The sequence below is a fragment of the Anguilla rostrata genome, chromosome 5, assembly GCF_018555375.3.
Source record: "Anguilla rostrata isolate EN2019 chromosome 5, ASM1855537v3, whole genome shotgun sequence".
Classification (NCBI taxonomy): Eukaryota; Metazoa; Chordata; class Actinopteri; order Anguilliformes; family Anguillidae; genus Anguilla; species Anguilla rostrata.
In genome coordinates, this window is record NC_057937.1 from 18145448 (window position 1) to 18151447 (window position 6000).

A 6000-nucleotide genomic window follows, 5' to 3' on the forward strand; every position below is an offset into this window, starting at 1 on the left:
CTTTAGCCTGTAGTGCAAGTAAAATAGACACTAAAGTTGCATGACATATGGCAAAGAAGAAGGAGTTGTGCTTAGATAAATAAATAGATAGATGTGGTGAGAGCTCTCAAGAAGACTAAAGCGAACACAGCACCTGGGCCAGACAACATCAGTGGCCGTACCCTGAGGTACTGTGCTGAGCAGCTAGGGGGCGTGTTCCAGCTCCTGTTCCAGAGCTCCATGGCTAGCGGCACAGTCCCTCAGCTGTGGAAACACTCCACAGTTGTTCCCATACCGAAGAAGGGTACTATCATAATCCTGAATGACCTCAGGCCTGTGGCTGTCACCTCTCTTGTGATGAAGGCTATGGAGAGGGTCATCAAACACCACACCATCAAGGCGACAGACTCACAGATGGACCCACTCCAGTTTGCATACCGAGCAGGCAGAGGGGGTGACGACACAAAGGCATTCATTATAGACACCGTCCATAAGCATCTGGAATCCCCCAACACTACAGCCAGACTCCTGTTTGCAGGCTTCTCCTCAACATTCAACACCCTGCAGCCACACATTCTTGCTGATAAACTCACCACTCGCTTCCACCTAGATGACCGACTAATCTTGCGGATGATTGACTTTCTCACCAAGAGGTCACAGAGAGTGCTGGTCAACAACACTTTCTCCTGCATACTTCAGCTGGTTCCCCGCAAGGCTGTGTCCTCTCACCCCTGCTCTTCATCCTCTACACTGATGACTGCAGGTTCACCCAGCCAAGCTGTCACCTGGTCAAGTTCGCTGACGACACAGTCCTCCTATCTCTGATCTCTGCTTTCAGGCCCCTCACAGCACCACAGCTCAGCTCTTCATGAGTTTTGGGGAGTGGTGTGACAACTCCTGCCTGGAACTTAATGTCAAAAAGACCAAGGACATGACCTTCTCCATCAAGCACAGGAAACTGGCTGCGGCAGTCATCACCACTATGCCCGGGGAAGCCCGTAGAGATTGTTGAGGAGTATAAGTACCTGGGCACAATTTTTGATAGCCTGTTGAAATTTGCCTCCAACACAGAGGAGATCCTCAGGAAATGCCAGCAGCGGCAGTATCTCCTGAGGAAGCTCAGCTCCTTTGGGGTCAGCAAGGACATCCTCACAACGTTCTACTACTCCTTCATTGAGAGCGTCATGACGTTCTCCTTCACCCGCTGGTTCCACTCCATCAGCCTTCAGAACAGAAACCGCCTGCAGAGGACGGTCAAAGTCTGCTCCAAAATGATTGGACTCCCTGTCAGAGCCCTCTCCACCCTATGTGAGCAGCAGATGCTAAGGTAGCTGGCAGGATTCTACAGGACCCCTCACGCGTCCTGTTCCCTGCGTTTGAGTGGCTCCCCTCAGGACCTCGGCTTCGCTGCCCAGGCTGCAGGACACAGAGGAGAAGGGCAACCTTTCTCCGGCTCCTGCATGCTTCAACTCCCAATTCCTCACCCCCTCTTTATCCCACGCTAACCGCCCCCCACTCAACTCAGCCTGTGTTCATGGTTCAACCTCCTTCTCTGACCCTCCAGCCCCCACAGCACCACAGTACTCTTCATGGTTTCGGCGTGGTGTACTCAACTCCTCGAACTTATTGAACAAGACCAGACAATGAGACCCTCAACAAAGAGGTACTGTGCACTGTCGTTATGGGGAAGCCCTGTAGGATTGTTAAGTATAATACCTGGGCACAATTTCTTGATAACTGATTGAAATTTTCTAACTAGAATTCGAAGAAATGCCAGCAATTGAATTGAATTGAATTGAAGATAAACATACTGTGGCCAGAAGGTTATTCCCAGCGAGAAACTATAGTGCAGTTGTTCGGCAGTTTTTTTTTTTTGATAGACAACACACAATATTTGTCTTCTGCCTCTTGATCTTCCTGGTGTTCTCCTACTAACATCACTGCCCATCAGCTGGACCCTTCTGAGTGTGTACTGAACGCTGCACCTTGGAAATCTTGCAATTTCTCACTGGGAATAGCCTTGACACAATGTGTTTATTTGGCTCTGCATATAACTTCTTCTTTGCCACATTTCATGCCTATTTTACTTACACTACAGGGCAATGGTGTTAGGCTACCTGTGGTTTAAAGAAAAACATTGAGTAAACTAATAATTGGTTGCCTGACCTTTAGCAGCAATAACTGCAACCAAATGCTTCCTATAATTTGATTTCAGTCAAATCACTATGGAGGAATTTTAACACACTCTTCTTTGCAGAACGGCTTTAATTCAGATACATTTGCACATTTGTACGTTTTTGAGCAATAAATGCTTGTTTCAGGTCCTGCCACAGCATCTCTGCTGGGTTTAAATCAGGACTTTGACAAGGTCGCTCCAGAACTTTAATTTTGTTTCTTTTCAGCCATTCAGATATGGACTTTATCTTGTGTTTTGGATCATTGTCTTGCTGCATAACCTAATAAGTGCTTAGGCTTCAGCTGATGGGCAGATGACCAGTAATTCTTCTTAAGAATTTTTGGTACAGAGAATAATTAATGGTTTTTTCGATAATGACAAGTTGTCCAGGTCCCGAGGCAGCAAAGCATCCCCCCACCATCACGCCACCGCAGGCATGTTTTACTGTTAGTGTGATGTTCTTACTGCAAAGTTCTGTCTTTTATGCCAGACATAATTATACCTGTGTCATCCAAAAAGTTCCACTTTAAAACAATCTGTCCAAAGAACTTTATCCCAAAGGCTTGGGGAACATCGAGGTGCTCTTTAACAAATGAGAGGCAAGCGTTGATGTTTCTCTTGGTTGGCAGTGGTTTCTGCTTTGCTATTCTCCCATGATTCCCATTTTTACCCAGTTTCTTTCTTATTATGGAGTCATGAACACTGTCCTAAGCTGAGTCTAGAAAGGCCTGCAGATCTTTGGATGTTATTCTGAAATCTTTTGTGACTTCCTGGAGTCGTCACTGCATCCTTGGACAAAATTTTGGGAGGCCGACTATTATTGGGAAGATTCACCACTGTCCCATCTCCATCTGGAAATGGTAAATGGTAAATGGACTGCATTTATATAGCACATTTATCCAAAGCGCTTTACGATTGATGCCTCTCATTCGCCAGAGCAGTTAGGGGTTAGATGTCTTGCTCAAGGACACTTCAACATACCCAGGGCGGGGTTTGAACCGGCAACCCTCCGACTGCCAGACAATCGGTCTTACCTCCTGAGCTATATCGCCCCGTAATAATAGCTCCTGTGGTTTAAACAAACAAAAAAAACTTTTAGGTAGAGAAGAATTCAGAATAACGAACAAAGGTATGAACTTTTTTCAATTTCTACCTACAATAACGCAAAAGGATGAGTTTTACTTTACGACTTTGCTCAAAATCTTAAAACCACAGGTAGCCTAAGACCTGTAGCCTGTAGTGCAAGTAATATAGGCACTAAAACTGCAAGAAATACGGCAAAGGAATTAGACTTAGATGTGCAGGGCGAAGTAAATGCATTGCGGCAAGAAGGCTATTCCTAGCGAGAAATTGCAAAGAAGCTTAATATTTTTAGGTGCAGTGATGGGCATTACTGTTAATGGGAGAAGACCAAGAACATCAAGAGGCAGAAGACAAATATCTTGTATTGTCTTGCAAAACAGAAAACCTCTATAAAACTCCTACACAACTTCAGGAGGAACTCAATGTAACTAGAGAGAAACCAGTTTTCTGGCTACAGTGAAACAACAACTACGATCAACAGGTACTGGTCTAAAAGGATGTGTATCTGCGAAAAAGCCCTTGCTACGTGCTGTTACTAAGAAAAGACTTTCAGTTGGCCAAACACCATCAACACGGGGTGTAAAAAGATTTGGGAAAGACAGATACACATCCTTTTAGACCAGCAGATTGTAGTTGCCATTTCACTGTAGTCAGGCAAACTGATAATCGCCAGTTCTTCCTGTAGTTGCACAGTTTTACACTGGTTTCTATGACTAGACACCAGAACATATTTGTCTTCTGCTTCTGACATTATACATCTTCTCCTTGGTCTTCTCTTGTTAACATTACTTCCCATCAGGTGGACCCTTCTGAGAGTGTACTGAACACCGCACCTGGAAATCTTGAGCTTCTGTGCAATTTCTCACTGGGAATAGCCTTGCCACAATATGTTTACTTGGCCCTGCACATCTAAGCATAACTCTTTCATCTTTGCAATATTTCTAGCAACTTTAGTGCCTACCATACTTACAGTACAGGCCAATGGTATTAGGCTAGCTGTGGTTTTAAAAAGCTCAAGGTAGATAAAAGTTCAGTCAATTTTACTACCCCTCCACCTCCCACTTGGATAGATTGGATAGACATCCAATAATTACTTTAATTGTAAATAAAGCCAAAGGAGTTTTTTTTAAAACAGCAGGTGGCCTAATACCTTTGGCTTGTACTGTATATATATATTTTTCTTTTTGACAATAACAATAATAATGACTAAATGTGATGCTGTGAGGTGACCTTTAGACAACATCAGTTTATTAGTGAGTGAGGGTACAGCAGAGATGATTTTACTTGTTAAATGACAAATGCGGTGAAAAAAATAGCAAAAACATATCAAGAGAGAAATAATGTTTCTTCTACATGTCTGTTGGAAGCCAGACCAAGTTATCACACTGTCACTTGTCCTTTATGACAGTTAACAGCCAGATATTTCTATCCTGAGAGGATGTGACTGCCAAACAGAGTCTGTCATCGAAAGGCTATGAGTGTGGGAGACCAGCAATCACGCCAGCATGCCCAGATCGAGACATCTTCGTGCTCCATTTTCGCACTGTCAGCTCCACTGCACCAATCGCGCGGGTGAGACACGTTCAGCTGCCAGGAAGAGTTTGAGTTCTAACGCTGAAGGAGAGTTGACAAGATGCGGGCCCCTGGTTTTTGGGGTTCAGTGATGGAACCAATGATACTGCTCTCAAGCAGGAACACAGAGGTCGATACACAGAGACCTCGCGGAATGTTCTGATGCACATTTATGAGTACATCACGGAAAATCTGTCTTCATCTCCACAATAGCCTTTGTTCATTTAAAGCTGTGAAACGTCTTCTCCATGGAGACAACAACCAGTTACTACTCAATAAACGTGACCTAAATTTGGTCCTGTCTTGGCATTATGTAATTGCATTATGTAGGCTAGCTTGTTGGACTCTGAAGGGTAACGAACAATACTCGAACATTAGCCACCAGCAGACGCCGAAAGGATATTTCTCGTTTTTTTCCATCATCCATGACCGTCATCGTCATACGTATCGTAATTGTGTGTATACAGGCAGGTCTTTCTTTTGAAGAGATTACATATCTTAGATTAAATGCCCAATTCAATAAAGGTTTTAAAAACATCAAAGTATTGTATATTATTCATATCAGGCTATTCTAATGTAGCAATCTATGGCTAATATGAGCTGTTGTCTGGTGGTCAGAACTGAGTGCCAGCACTGGTAATTAACATAGAGTCTGAGTTTGACCCTGCCATGGGTTACAATGTGTCAAAACAGTTCTGACAGAGTCCATTTGATTACCATTGGAGTATAAACCCTGTTAGAATCAAATAAACAGAATTTTTCAGTGAATTTGCATAATGCATTTTGAGGGAAATTTATTGTTACCTTCTGAATGATAGCATTAGCCACTGCTGACTGAAATACAATTTGAGGAAATAGGCTGGTGAGAAAATAAGTATTTGATCAATTACAGTACAATTAACAGTGTGCCAGTCTTGGTCTTTGATGGTGCCAGTCACCCATGACATCCTACAATTTGTGAAAGCTGAAAGAAAAACGTCTAGTCCAGTTCTCATATCCTTGAAAAAGGAAAAACAGCGATTTCACACTTTAAACAAAAGTGTTAATTACCTGAATCTGGATACATGTTTACATCCATTGCGAGTGAATGGCAGAGATTTTCACGGTTGCTATGCAACCAAACACTTGGTAAATAACTCTTTTTTTTTAGGTTGTGCTGTTACAAGATCCACACCACAGTTATGCTGCAT